The sequence below is a fragment of the Bos indicus genome, chromosome 1 (genome assembly GCF_029378745.1).
Source record: "Bos indicus isolate NIAB-ARS_2022 breed Sahiwal x Tharparkar chromosome 1, NIAB-ARS_B.indTharparkar_mat_pri_1.0, whole genome shotgun sequence".
Taxonomy (NCBI): domain Eukaryota; kingdom Metazoa; phylum Chordata; class Mammalia; order Artiodactyla; family Bovidae; genus Bos; species Bos indicus.
This window is the reverse complement of record NC_091760.1, coordinates 80,944,292-80,959,637: the sequence shown is the minus strand read 5'-3', so window position 1 is coordinate 80,959,637 and position 15,346 is coordinate 80,944,292. Positions and strand designations below refer to the sequence as shown.

Below are 15,346 nucleotides of genomic sequence, written 5' to 3'. Positions count from 1 at the left end.
TATTTAAGAGTCTTGATGAGCATCTACAGCAGGGCGAGGAAGAAGGGTTTAGAAGGGCATTTTGAGGTGCCCGTGTCTCCTCCCCTCACAAGTCTTTGTAATAACATCAACCTCCAGTTGAAGAATGCTATGAGAATACTTTGTGTGAGTGGATCATTGCAGATGAATGTTAAAAGCAGGGGATGCATTATTTGCATTAGCCAGTAAGTTGCCTAAACTAATGACTGAGACAGGCATGACTTAAAATACTATTCATGGGCAAAGGCTGACATCAGTAGGGGGCAGGAAGCTGAGATGGTGTCCAAATGGAAAGTAGGTATCTATACTTCTAAGGAATACACTTTCAAGAAAAAAGAAGGCAGAATGCCAAAGAATTGATGCCATTGAACTGTGGTACTGGAGAAGACTCCTGAAAGTCCCTTGGACAGCAAGGAGATCAATCTTAAGAGAGATCAATCCTGAATATTCATTGGAAGGACTGATGCTGAAGCTGAAGTTCCAGTATTTTGGTCATCTGATGCACACAGATGACTCACTGGAAAAGTCCCTGATGCTGGGAAAGATTGAGGGCAGAAGGAGAAGAGGGTGTCAGAGGATGAGATGGCTGGATGGCATCACCAATGCAATAAGCATGAACTTGGGCAAACTCTGGGAGATGGTGAGGGACAGGGAGGCCTGGCATGCTGCAGTCCCTGGAGTTGCAAAGAGTTGGACACGACTGGGTGACTGAACGACAACAACAAAGGAAAACACGCTGTCAAAGCAGGAGCCCCAGAGACAATGAGTAGGAAAGCCTCATAAATAGACTGGGGAGGATAGGATCACCTCCCATCCAATGGTCCAGCCTCTTGCCTCTCACTTCTTGATGAGAAGGCCCCAAGTGAAGACACAGCAACCTTGAGAGAGCAGTTCCCAAAGGAAATAACTGACTGCTCCCAGTCTAGAAATTTGTCAGGGTACTCCTTCTTGCCTGCTCATCTGCTCAGAGTCCCAGGATCTTCTTGGGCTTATGTCATCTGTGGTCATCCCAGTCCTGCAAACCAAGAAACCAGAGTGAGTCTGTCCCTTGATTTTTTGATAACTTGGCTAGAGTTCTGGTGAAGAGAACCTCCTGGAAAAGCCTCTCACCTGTTTCTTGTTCTTGGTTTCTAAATAGTACTGACAAAAAAGTGATGCCGAGGACAGAAATGGTGAAGGCTTTCAATGTGTTCGGAAGTGGGTTCAAATTCCGGCTCTGCCATTTTCTTTCTTTTTTTTTTTGATATGTTGGAGTTTATTACCTTTTAAAATTGTACAAATAGTGCATGTGCATGAGTTAAAAAACATAAGGGAAATGTAGGGAGTTAAAAAAGAAATACAAAAGAAATTCAAAACATGAGACAAAAAAATTCCATTCTGTAAATCAAAATAAAAAGATATTTTACATACTAAAAAAGTGTTATTCCAATATATTCAGAAGTCTTTTTGATTAGGAACACAGCACAAGACTTTCTGCAACTATTCATTGACAGGTCAGATCCCGTCTCACTGAATATAGGGTGGACCACGACATTTCTTACCAGCCACAGGCAGGTGACATAAATGGATGCGGGTATGCTACCGTGTCTGTGAGGTGTTACAATAAATAAATGCTTTACTAGCCGTTCAATAATGTCAGCAGTGGACGTCACCATTTCAATCTTCAATAGGGAGACCCCATCTCCAGTTCCTTTTTCTTTCTGGTGACTTTCAATGAAGGTTTTTCACACTTAGAAGAAGAGAGAACACAACAATATTTGAGATGCAGTGTAAAAAGGCAAAATGCTACACTTGAAAAACCACGGGTAGGGCGACACAAGATCTTAAAGCCTTTTCGAAAAGGATCTACTATTCACATGCCCACGATTTTGTCGTATGTCTGAACACTGTTGTAGGAAAAGGGCCCGAAGCACAGTGGATACCACTGATGCAGGGCCTTCAATACCAGGACTCCGGCTGCCTCTGCCAGCATATCTGACTCTATGCCAACTGCCCACCTTCTATGAATCAGTGCACTACGTTTTCCTGCTTTAAAATTTTATTTCATTATTTTTTATTGAGATATAATTGATAAATAACATTTTATTAGTTTAAGTTATATCACATAATGACTCTATATTTGTATGTATTTTGAAATGGTCACCACAATAAGTCTACATAAGTTAACATCCTTCACTATACATAGTTAACAGATTATTTTTTTATCAGATGAAGTTTTAAGGTCTATTCTTCTCCTTCTGTGGTTAAATAATTAAGCAGAAATACAGCTTTTACAATTGACTGTTTATTCGCTCATATTTGTGAGGTTGAAATGTTTCCTTTGATGATTTGAAGGGACTGAACAATGTGCCCTGACCTGGAGGCACGTGGAGCCCGACTGCTGTGACTGGACCACACCTGTCATCTCAGAAGCTCCAACACACTCCAGAGACGACCATCCTGTGCGGACCAGGGTGGATGCTGGTACAGACGGGGCGCCTGAGTCCTGGCCCTGCCCCTGCCAGCTGTGGGACTCTGGATCAGTCACTCACCCTCAGTCTTCCCTGCCAGTGGGGACAAGGACAGTACTACCTACCGGGACTGCTGCCCTTGGCGCCCTCAGAAGTTAGGGTTTGTCATTAAATCATGCCTGACATGGAGACACTCTGGCTACAATAAACAAAAATGAACCAAGTCACCCTTATTCAGAAATGTGGAACTCTTACGTAGTTTTCATCCTCTGCCAATTTATACCTAGAAAATGTTAACAGATTTTACATAATAAAATGTGCCTGACAAATTCACGTAATTAGGAGAAATAAAACTATAATCACTCTCATATTTTCTGAATTTAACTTTGTATCTACTTGAAGGAAGGCTCCATATTTAACTACTTCACTATTAACAGTTTCATTTTCAAAGACTTACTTTAACAAAAGTCTTACTCATAGTCCTAAAGGTGGTTTTTCACTGTCCTGCTTTTCTTCAGCTTCATTTTCAGATCCTGCTTCAGATTCAGGAGGAGAATAAAACTGACCATCAGAAAGACCCCCAGGAATCAGTGCCACCCTCTCCGAGGCATCCTGAACTATCAAGAGTCTGTTTTCTTCTTCTGCCTCTTGAGGTAACACTTTGAAGTTCAGGAACCATGTCTCGATCCAGGCAAGGATGAAGGAAATGATGGGCAGCACATAGCCAAAAGCCCCTTGTGAGAAAAGCTTTGAGAGGATCACTTTTGCTAATAAAAAGGCACTGGTCACTGCTGTTGTCAACGCTATGTCCCACCAATGGCGCAGTCTGCACACTGCATATCCAAGTGTTAACACTTTAAATCGAAAAACTGCCAAAAGAAATATATCAAAATAAGAAGAGTAGTAATCATACTGTACCACCTCTTTCTCTAACGTGTTCTCAATACCTCCATTCACATTTAACTCTATTATCCACAGTGATGTTACAAATAAGAGGTCAAAGGTGACAAACAAACAGAAAGTCCTCCTGACATCAGATATGCCCTTCTTCTCCCTTCCTTCATAGGACTCGATCCTGGCCATGAGCTGCGTGGGGTTGATGGAGTGGACGTCGTGCACAGAAGCGTGTGAGCTCTGACTCCCCATGAGCATATTCTCCATGTCTTCTGGCAGGGGGTTCATCCTGCAGGAGGGTTAAAGGAGCCTCTCTCCAACTTCACCATCCCTCGAGGGGAGAGATCTGTGAGTGTTCAGGAGTCTCCAGCAGAGGCCGGGGTTGGCAGTGGCCTGCGGCAGGGTCTGGGGCACTCTGGCTCTGCCATTTTCAAGTGACTTCAATTTCCTCATCCATAAAATAGGGCTAAGGCCACCACATATCTTATGATGAGGATAGATAATATAGTAAGCAAAGTGCTTTTGCTCCCCAAATGGTAGCTATTGTTTGCATGTCTTTTTCTCATTCTCTCTGTCATTGCCCTTATGGCAGAAAGCAAAGAGAACTAAAAAGCTTTTTGACGAAAGTGAAAGAGGAGAGTGAAAAAGCTGGCTTAAAACTCAGCATTCAAAAAACGATCATGGCATCTTGTCCTGTCACTTCACGGCAAATAGATGGGGAAACAATGGAAACAGTGAGAGACATTATTTCCATGGGCTCCAAAATCACTGCAGATGGTGATTGCAGCCATGAAATTAACAGACACTTGCTCCTTGGAAGAAAAGCTATGACAAACCTAGTTGTTGTTGTTCAGTTGCCCAGTTGTGTCCAACTCTTTGCAATCCCATGAATTGTAGCACACCAGGTCTCTCTGTCCCTCACCATCTCTTGAAGTTTGCCCAAGTTCACATCCATTGTATCAGTGATGCCATCCAGCCATCTCATCCTGACTCCCTCTTCTCCTTCTGCCCTCAATCTTAGATAGCGTATTAAACCTAGACACCATATTAAATACCTACACAGTGTATTAAAGAGCAGAGACATTACCTTGCTGACAAAGGTCCATATAGTCAAAGCTATGGTTTTTCCAGTAGAGATTGATGGATGTGAGTTGGACCATAAAGAAGGCTGAGTGCTGAAGAATGCTCAGATGCTTTCGAACGTATTGGAGAAGACCCTTGGACTGCAGGGAGATCAACCAGTCAATCCTAAAGGAAATTAGTCCTGAATATTCATTGGAAGGAGTAATACTGAAGCTCTAATACTTTGGCCACCTGATTCGAAGAGCCGACTCCTTGGAAAAGACCCCGATGCTGGGAAAGATAGAAGGCAGGAGGAGAAGGGGACAATTAAGGACGAGATGATTGAATGGAATCACTGACTCAATGGACATGAGTTTGAGCAAGCTCTGGGAATTGTGGAAGGACAGGGAAGCCTGGCACGCTTCAGTCCATGCACTCTCAAAGAGTCAGACACAACTGAGCAACTGAACAACTGTCATTGCCACAGCTCCTATTATATCTCCAGCATCCAAGCTGGTCTCCATGCTCCACACTTTAGTCTCTGATCCTGCCATCCATTTTCCAGGATGTTCACTGGGAGAGAAATAAGTGTAAAATACAAAGAGGTATGTCATCCTCCTGCACAAAAATTTTAGGTTTCCAGTTTTTTCAGAATAAAGACAATTGTAGCAGCCTCCCAGATACAGGTTTAAGAGTTTCTCTGTTTCTACTCATTAACTCATACTATGATGAGTATCTTCTCAATGCCAGATGAAAACAGACTGAGGTGCTTACACAAGAGTGCTGGCTAGTTGGTCTAGAGATTTGAATTCACTCTGCTTGTCACCCCCTCCAACTGGAGCTCTTTGTACTGAGCAATAATGCATCCTTGGCAGATGGGAAGGGACGGCAGTGACAACAGAAGGGGTCCAGTGGGCTGGGGAAAGCAGTGTTTGGAAGGATGTTGGGGATGAGATGACCACCCCCTCTTTCCCAGGATGGTGGTGGGGAGAGGACCACCGATTTGGAGAGAAAGTTCTGGGCCTGGGCTTCAAGCACTCTAGTGTGTACCTGACTTCTTTTCCCCAGAGGACAAGGACTACCTTCCACACTCCTTCCCTCCCCATACAAAGTCTGGTGCCAAGTGGGACCTCCATAGGCCCTGGGGAGATATTAAAAAAATATTATTTTATATTGGAGTAAGTGTCTGCACATAACTAAGCAACTAATACTTTCACTATAGCCGATTAACAATGTTGTGATAGTTTCAGGCAGACAGCAAGGGACAGCATCCATACACACCCATGTATCCATTCGATGGGGAGAAGATTATGGCCTCTGGTAGTCACATCTTTTCTACGGGGACTGCAGTGGTGGCCGCAGGCCGCTTATGCCCTCCTACAGGGCAGAGTTCTGTTTTAGGCAAGTGGGCCCCTGGGATGGTCAGGGTGGGGCGACGACGTTTGCTCAACAAGTGGTCTCCTCTCGCCTTCTCCCAGCAGCCCTAGCTCAGCTTCAGTGGAGGAAGGATCCTCACTCCCTTTTCCACCCTACTGGAGTCCTCCTGCCCACCAGCCTGCAGACGGCTTGAGGTGGATATGGCCATGGGCAGGGACTCACCGACCCTCCTGTTCTGTACCTGCAGTGAGTGGGAGGTTCTTGCCATACCCTGTGAAATAGATTTTGTTGTTTCATATTTTGCATAAGGCTTCAGAGCAGTTGAGGGACTTGCTCAGGGTAACACAACCGGTCAGTAGCAGAGGCGAGATTTATAGTCTCTGCCTGCTAGGACAGTGCTGGCTTCAACTCTGCAGGATCAGACGTTTAGGGACCTTGCCCCTCCGCGTTGCCCCTCCCCCTCGGCCCGCCCTCGCCGTGGGAGGGGGAGGGGAGCAGGATCCCAGCATCACTCCGGGGTTAGGTACACCACCTAACCAAGCACCCCTAATCCCGCAGCCCCCTCGCTAGCGACCTCTGAAGGGCTTGGCGGATTTGGGGCGCGGTGTGGCGAAGGGACCCACCCCGTCTGCCCGACTATTTGCATAACGGAGACTGCTCGTTTCCCCCGCCCCTTCGCCGCACTCTTCCCGCGTACCCTCCACCCCTCATCTCCCGGCCCCTCTACTCCTCCCCAACAGACCCTCCTTCAGGGACTCCCAGCTCCCGGGCTGTCAGGCCGCCGCCGGGGGCGGCGTCCGGAGGCATCCCAGGGAGGGGAGTCCTAGGCAAGGCCGGGCTGGGGAAGACGCCTGGGGCACTACCCGGTGCTAACAAAGGGAACCGGCAGCCTACCGGCTGGGGCGCAGAGCGGGCGGAGCAACCGCAGCTTCCGCGGCTGAGAGCGCAGCGAGTGAGTAAGACTGCTGCGGGGCGGTGGCGGGACCCAAGCCCCCAGGGAGGAGTGGAGCGAAGGGGCGCAGGAGGGCAGCGGAGCGGCGGGGCCCGTGGCGAGCCGAGGGCGCAGGGAATCGATGTTCAGCACTCCTCAGCACTCTTCACTGCGCGGACCCGCCGCCTTTTGCTGGGGTGTCTGTGGATTAATCAGGGCCGAGGGGGCATCCCTGGCTTCCCGCCGGCTCCGCGAGACTGCGGACCCACAACAAACCCACGTGCACGCGGCCCCAAGGAGCCCCGCTTTCTCCACTGCACGGGCAACATGGAAGGGAGACGTAAAGTCCAGGTTCCTTTGGATCTCGCCTAGCCGGATGTACAGGAGGAGAAACCCGGGCTCTCTGCAGGGGTGGGGGCGCAGGTACCATAACAAACGCACGTGCGTCCTGCCCAGGGTGCGGGGTGCACCGCCAGTCCTCCGGAGCCGCCCTGCGGAACCCGGCCTTTGTCTCAGCTATCGGGAGGGAACGGCGCTGGGGGCGCCACTTGCTGGAGGAGAAAGACTGACACATTTAAAAGGTACCGCTTGGGTATCAGACCAAACCACCAAATTCAAAAATATTCGGAAACACGAAGGGAGAAAGTAGCAAAAAAAAGATTACTCCAGGCCGAGAGTCTGTTCCCGGCGGTGGTGCAGACTTGAGATGACCCGGGCCACCCCTCACTGTCACCTCACGGTGGTTTCTTAGAGACAGGGGTTGAATTAAGGGTCTGCGAGTCCCCCATCCCCCAGAAAAGACTGTGCCTAGCGCACCATCGTCCTTGCACTGTCCCTGTAGGGGACGGCGAGCGCCTCCTCAGTCCGGTTTAAACTACGCCCAGCACTGTCTTGGCTTTCGCTTGCGCTTTGCCGTGTAGGTCCCTGCGTCTAGCCAGCCCCATTGTCATTGGCCCCTTTTGGCTTGTCGTGTCTCTTTATAAGGAAGGCTAGCCGAGGTCTCTTGTCTTAGGGGGGGATGCCCTTATTTTCAGTTCTGTCGAGTTTATTTGCGAGAAATGCCGAGGTCCGGAAGGAGAGGCCTCTTGTTTTGCTTTTTCTTTGCCTACGAATGCTCAGCTAAGCTTTGAAGATTTTAGTTCAATAGTCCTGTTCTGGCAGCATGGGGATGGTTTAGGGGATGCCCTGGCCCCTTAGGTAATGGTGTGGGTGCAGAAGGCAGCCAGACAGGTTGTGGAGTGGGTGGGGTGTGCGCCAGCCTTGTGCTTGCTGAGGGGTCGGGCAGCGGCTTCACCTGGGCCAGCAGCGCTGGAGATTAACCTGTCCCTCGGGGACCGGCGGGCCTCCAGCCCTGCGCCACGGTCTCGGGGAGTCTAGAGAGCATCCAGCGAACCCTCCTATTTTACAGGAGGGGAAACGGAGGCCGGGAGAGTTCAGTTCCTTGTACCAAGTTTCAACCCATGTGAAGTTGGCCACCTAGAGAGGACAAGAGCCTGAGTCTCCGACTCCCCCATGGCGCATTGCCGAGCAGCGACTGAAGACAGAACCCGGAATCTGTGGTTGGCTGGAAAGGCAGTGGCCTTAGGCAGAACAGTTAAACAAATAATGTAATTCAGATTGAAAGCTGCACCCTTCCATTATGCCTTTCAAGAGTTCTATCCATTTGAGAGAAGATAGATTTAGTAATTCCTCACTCTCCTTCTAGCCTTTCATAAGCCTAGTTAGTTTTCTCTTCTGGCTGCCCCTTCTCCTCAAGCTGGAGTCCAGCCAGCTGTGGAGACTTAGATGTTTTGCCTCTCATCCTTGTGCCAGGAGGCCTTTGTTTGGGCATAAGCACACAGGGTAGAAAGTGTCTCCTAGGGCAGTATTCCTGAGTCACTTGTGGGAGAACAAAGCATTGTTTTCACTGATTTTATTTAATTAAGTTTTTAGAGATGAGAGTCTCACGGAAGTAGCTTTTTAATTTTGTATTTGTCAGGGGAAACATTGGAAAACCAAAGACATCACTTTGAGTCTGGGTTTCCCCAAAGTGCTGTTTCACCCTGTTCCTCTTACCTCCTAACTACACTGGTTTCTCTTAAGGTTTCTAGGGTGTTTCATTTTTGTGGTAATTCCACTTAACACTTGAATATGGTTCTCATCAGAGCGCTCACCCTGTAAGGAACTTAGAAATCAGCTGGCCTGTTTTTCTAAATGAAAAAACTGAAGCTCGGTGAGAAATCACTTGCCCAGGGACACACAACAAGGTGTCTGCTGTTAGTGCCCTTTTTGCGCTTTAGCGAAACTTATGTCAAATGAGTTTTTTGTTGGTACCCCAGTGTACAGTCAAAGTTATGATGGTTGTTACAACAACACATTTTTAAGTCAGAGAGTGAATTCCTTAAGGACTTACACAGGTTTTGGTTATTAAACAAAACCATGGATCCCAGTGGTAGATTCAGTGAGGAGTATTATATTAATAGTTTTCATTGGGGATTGGTTTTCTTTAGTGTTTACTAAGTGGTTCTCTTTACTCTTGCCCTGGGTTTCCCCACATTCCTCTGCCTCCTGCTCCTCCAGTAGGGAAGTGCTTTAAAGTATGATCACAGAATGAAAGGCAGCGGGAAGTCAGAAGAGAGACCCTCCTTAGTTCTTCATGCTATTTAACTTCTTGGGTTCCAGTGTTCCTTGTGCAGTGAGAGTCCTTCCTGCCCAGTCTCTGCACAGGCTGTTTGGATGGAGTGGAAGTTGCTCAGCCTTTAGAGGTAGAGAGTCCGGTTGGGTCAACCCTTCTCTCCTGTGTTCCTTGTGGACTGCATCCACACAGTGTCAAGGGAAGAACATGTATGCATCTCCCAGGGGTGTGGCGGGTAGTAAATCATGTGATGCATGCTTATTCAGACCTCCCAGCAGGGTTGAGTGCTCATCAGCTTTTTAGTGGGAGAGAATGATGATGGGAAGATAACCCCATTGGGTGAGCCCTGTGCTCAAAGGAAGAGGCCCAGCCTGGTCACAAACAAGGCGGAATGTCTGCCAGACTGTTAAAAGGGCCTTTGGGTGGTTGTGCAGTGTGTGTGACTTTAAGGTAAACAAACCTAGTTTGAAAAAAAAAAAATCCAGAAATTTCATGCCCAGGTGAGTGCAATCTAGTCTTTCCATCCATTTACTCCATACTTACTGACAAGCACGCAGGTGGGGGCAGGGGTGGTTCCTATGCTGGGCCTGGAGTTACAAAGAACCAGATCCACTTGTTGGCCCCCCACCATCCTTGCTTGGAATGCATTTGGAAAACTGCCCTCAGGAGCCCACAGAAAATAGATCTAATTTATCTCAAAATTGACCTCTGCAGGAGTAGGATTGTCTCTTTTCGTCAAGTCAAACCAAGAGCAGGTGGTAAATGAGAGAGTGGAAAAGGGAAGGCTTCCAAGAGAAGGTGGATCTCCCCAAGTACGGGGACGTGGTTGCATTACAGAGTGTCGGAAATAATTCATTAGTGAAATTTGCAGTAATCTTCTGGAACATAGACTCTTGAGAATTTGCTTAGATTTGGTGTCAGTGACTTACTCAGTAAGAACCAAATTGGGGAAAAACATATATTTTTCTTGCTTGTCTGCATTGTATACTGACTTGAATAGATGTGCTTTCTATAGTTGTACATGAAACAGTAACATAGTAAGCAACAAAGTGTCAGCACATTGAAATACTGGGGTGATTTTCTGAGTCATGACTAGAAGAATCAGGTTAGCCTTTAGAATCAGTTTAGTGATTAAATTTTGTTTATCATTCTGATTATAAAAATACAGCATGCCCATTGAGGACAATTTGGAAAGTACAAATAAGGATAGAGAAATAGAAAAAAAATTCTATTATTCAAAGGCAACCACGGTTAATGTTTGCAACTTTCCTTCTTGTCTGGTTTTTTTTTTTTTTTTTTTTTTTAGTGGATTTGTTTTCTCTAAATGGTAGAGAACTTACTGCTTGTGCAGTTACTCTTGGCTTTTTTGCTTAGTCTTTTCATGTACCCATGTCACAGTTTATATTCACATTAAACCTGTACCTTTTCATTCATCAACATATCAGCATCTCCAAGGTCACATGGTCCCATGGGATCCAATCACTCCAGTAATCATTTCAGTGAAGGCCTGCAGAGGAAAGAGTCTCCAGCTTCTTCTCCTTTTCCTAGCTGTGCCTCAAGCATCCAGATACCAGCCGTTTAAAAAAAATATATATATATTTCATGTAAGAAGACAGCTAAAGTCTAGTGGAGAGAGAAGGACCCTGGTATGGCCTTGAGTTATAGTCCTGCCCTTGTGACAACTTACTTTAACAGCTTGGTTTTCTGTTTCTGTATGTATTAAAATAAGCAACCCCAGGGTCATTTGTTAGCTCATTCCTTGCATCTTCCAGTGCCCATTCTAAACCAAAGCTGTATGAGAAGAGCTCATGATCCAGCAGAGGAGGTGGAGTAGCAAGAGACCAGTGCAAGGTGCCCTGGGAATGCAGAGGAGGGGCAGCCACCCCAGACTGGGGCAGTGGGGAAGGCTTCCTGGATAAGGGCTGTCATGGGCTTGTTCAACTACTTCAGATCCTTTATTGAATTACCCCTGAGATTAGCATGTTTGTGATAAATCTCTTTCCACATTCCAGATAATTCCCATAGGATACAATCCTAAACTTGGAATTACTGGGTCATACTTCAAAGACTATCATCATTTTTAAAAAGTTTGTAGATTCAGTCCTGGTTGCCTATGAAGTTTTAAAGTACCTAAGTATTTTGTATTGTGGAAAAGGTAGAAATTGAGAGCAAGTAATTCAGGATTTGAATTACTTGTGTACCAGTTATCACCAATATAGACGTCTACAAGCTACTTAAGCTCATGAAGCTTCAATTTCCTTCTCTGTAAAATGGACATAACTGCCTCACCTCACTGGATCATTGTAAGGATTTTTAGAAAGAATTTTATTTTTAAAAAATATTTTAATTTTTCTTTGCTTATTTTTTAAATGTTTATTTATTTATTTGTGGCCGTGCTGAGTCTTTGTTGCTGCGTGGACTTTTTTCCAGTTGCGGCGGGTGTGGGCTGCTCTCTAGTTGCAGCGCACGGGCTTCTCACTGCGGTGGCTTCCTCTTGCTGAGCAGGCTTAGGCTTCTCACTGCGGTGGCTCCCTCTTGCTGAGCGGGCTTAGGTGTATGGGCTGCAGTAGTTGTGGCTTCCAGGCTCGAGGGCACAGTAGTTGAGGTTCACAGCCTTAGTTATCCCAAAGCATGTGGGCTCTTCCTAGATCAGGGATCAAACCTATGTCCCTTGCATTAGCAGGTGGATTCGTTACCTCTGAGCCACTACGGAAGCCTCCATTATAAATCCTAGATAAAGGGTCCAGTATAGTGCCAGGTTTACAGGAAGCACTCCATAAGTGATGTCTGTTGTTGTTATAATTGAAATTTTCACAAGCTGCAGAGACTGTGGTCCTAATATTTTTTCTTACCATGATAGCAGGTAGGAAATTAATTAAGGTGGGGTCTCCTACCAGGTGACAAATTGAGAGAAATGATCACTGGTGTGATGCATTACAAGTCTTCTTACGGAAAGTTTCAAACACACAAACGTAGAAAGAATGGTGTAATTACCCCCCTTTCCCCATTTATAATCACTTATCTTCAATAATTATCAAAACTCATAGGGTCTTCAACCTCACATTTGACCCTACATGACTTTGAAATAAGTCCCAGACATTTTTTTCAGCTCAGCCATAAATATTTCACTGAGTTAGTTGCATGAAGCATATTTGAGGCATTGGGTGAAATGCCATATTTGAGGCTCTTGGAGCCTGTGTCTGCTGTCAGTGTTACAGATGGAACCCTGTGTGTGTGTGTGTGAGAGAGAGAAAGTGACAAAGAGAGAGAAAGTTTTAGTGCTCAAGTGAATTTTCCTGCCATGACCTGTGTCTGTCTCAAAGTGAAAGTCGCTCAGCCGCTCAGTGTCTGACTCTTTGTGACCCCATGGACTATACAGTCCGTGGAATTCCCCAGATCAGAATACTGGAGTGGGCAGACTTTCTCTTCTCCAGGGGAACAAAGACACAGGGTAAAAGGAACGCTGAATTTAGTCAGGAGACCTGATTTGCAATAGGGCACCAACATTTACCAGTTGTATATTTTGTCAAGTGACTTCTGAGTTTCTTTGAATATATTTCTAAAAATTTGATGAGTAGCAAATGAGGTAATCCACGTACAGCTCTAGCAACTCAATATTAGTTGACTCTGCATCACACCTGAACCCAACCTTACAGTTCCCGAGAGGCAGAGTTTTCATATGGAATGAAGGTCAGAGCCTGATGGCCTGAGAGTACTGGGGTTTCTTCAAGTAGAGTTGCTTCCTGTCTAATTCTGAAGATATGGTTGTCACTCAGATGAGCACGTGGCACACTATGCTTGTGAATCTCCTGTCTAGCACTCAACCCCTTCCCTCTGATTTGTGAATGAGGTCAGCAAGCCTAGGGGAGGTAGGGCCCTGCCACTGTGCCTGAGAAACAGGTCTTCTCTGATGCCTCCTTTTCTCCATGGGAAGACACTCGGCTCCCCTATTCCCTCCAATTTTGTTGAGAGTCTTGGTCTCTCCTAAGTCACTGTTGCTCCCAAGTAGGAATTTTTGACTCAGCTAAAAGGAGAAAATTGATTTGATGTCGTCATTCAAGTCCTGTCTTTAATCCACTGGGACTCCCATTATGTTCGGGCCTGCCCTGTGACTTGTAGTCTCTGGCTGTCTCGAGCTTGCTGTGTGGCCTTGGGTGAGATAAATGCCACCTTTGGCATGCCACCACGGGATTCAACTCCCAGGTCTCTAGGCCCCTTCCAGCTCTGAGATCATCAATTGGGGAACAGGTATAAAAATGGGGAAACTACACATAGAGTTAGGGGCTTCTTCACACAAATAATAAATGTAATCTGTTTTCTTTTCAAATGGGGTAAGCAATTAACCCCCTTACCTTTGCTCACTTACCCCAATTCCACTTTTCTGCAAAGTGACTACTGTTTGCAGTTTGTTTTGGGTCCTTCAGCTCCCTTTGGATCTATATATGTATGTATTTATGGGTATATGCAGATATATTTTAAAAGCTCTGTAAATAGATTACATTATAACTACAACTTTACAGGCTTGCCCTTTTGGTGGTCTTTCCGTATCAGCATATACAGATTATTTTTTCATGGCTGCATCACATCCTATATTATGGATGTGTTTATTTAACCAGTCTTCTGTTGATGGATATTTATTTCCATTAAAATATATTTCTAAGTGTATTTGGAGAATCCCCAGTGTCACAGTGATAGAGAATCCACCTGCCAGTGCAAGAGTTTCGGGTTCAATGTCGGGGATGATCCCCTTGAGGAGGAAATGGCAACCCACTCCAGTATCTTTGCCTGGGAAATCCAATGGACAGAGGAGCCTGGCAGGCTTTACAATTCTTGGGGTCAATAACAACACAACAAAATATGGAATGTTGGTTGTAAATGTCTTGGTTAAATGAGGTCAGTCTAACGAGCTCTGGAAAGGGTGGCTAGAGAATGGGCACAGGGACACTGAGAACCACGCCCTAGAAAGCTGGAATGAAGGGCTCCCTGGAAGTTACAAGGAGCTGACTGTTTGGAGGGAAGGTTATTTTGGGAGATGGCCTGCCTGGTTGGGTGCTCTAGGCTGCAAGTGCAAGAAACTGAGCTGCGTCATCATCTTCTCTTCCTCATTCCACCATCACTGGCTCTTCCAAATTTACTTCTGTTTTCAGGGTCAGTGGCATCTGATGGGAGGACTGCAACTTGAGTGATGGGAGGGAGGAGAAAGAAGTGAAGAAGAGGAGGAATTGATATCAGTCTCTGGAGGAGGGAACGTGCCAGTTCTGTCTACTCTTCCTTGTTGTTCAGACCCATCGGAATGCTGTGTTCCCCTGGGTTCTGTACAAATCAGGATAAAATGAAGCAAGCCCAGAGTTGCACTTACTTGGAAGATGGAGGTTTAGGACGCTGTCTTGGAGGGAGAATAAATGTGGAAACTGAGGTGTTCTAACCTGCAGAAGCTAAAGTAAAAAGCACTTTCTTCATGTGGAAGAATGATTAGAATTATACTGTGTGGATGCTGGGGAGAGGCAAACCAATACAGAGTTGCATAATGGGAGATAAGGAAGAACTTACTTAGCAGATCTTCCCAACCACGAGAGAGGCTGCTGGGTCACATGGTAAAGAACTGCCTGCCATGGGAGTCTCTAAGCAAAAGACCCAAGCGAACATGCTTGCCATCAAAGGATTTCTGCTTGCCAGAGAGGTTGATTTAAGTGCCTGGTAAGGCCCTTTCCAACTCTAAAAGTCTGTGATTGTGGGGCAAGAAGCAGAAAGATGCAAAGTAGGACTCAGGGGATGGGGCAAGTTACAGACAACATGCCTGGAGCTGTTTTCACCTGCTCTCAAAAGATGGAGTAAAATGGAAGCCTTCAAGATGTGACTTAGACGGTTGTTTCCCCCTGGATCTTGGCAACCCTCCTCCTGTTCTGTCCTTGGCTCCAGCTCTGCTTGACTTTATATTCATAAATTATTTCTACAGGAATAAATATATCAGATACACTTTAGATGACCAGGAAATCTGGC

At 46.1% G+C, this 15,346-nt stretch overlaps 1 protein-coding gene and 1 pseudogene across 1 annotated transcript in view; one reads left to right on the top strand and one right to left on the bottom strand.

The window, feature by feature from the left end:
* Positions 1-938: 938 nt before the first annotated feature.
* Positions 939-3,698, bottom strand: LOC109564232 (STARD3 N-terminal-like protein pseudogene; annotated as a pseudogene).
* A 2,777-nt stretch (positions 3,699-6,475) lies between these two features.
* ST6GAL1 (ST6 beta-galactoside alpha-2,6-sialyltransferase 1) overlaps positions 6,476-15,346 on the top strand; it is a 151,308-nt gene continuing 142,437 nt past the window's right edge. Inside the window, exon 1 of the mRNA XM_019958344.2 lies at positions 6,476-6,753. The gene's annotated coding sequence lies outside the window, so the exon portion shown is untranslated. The remainder of the gene's footprint in view (positions 6,754-15,346) is intronic.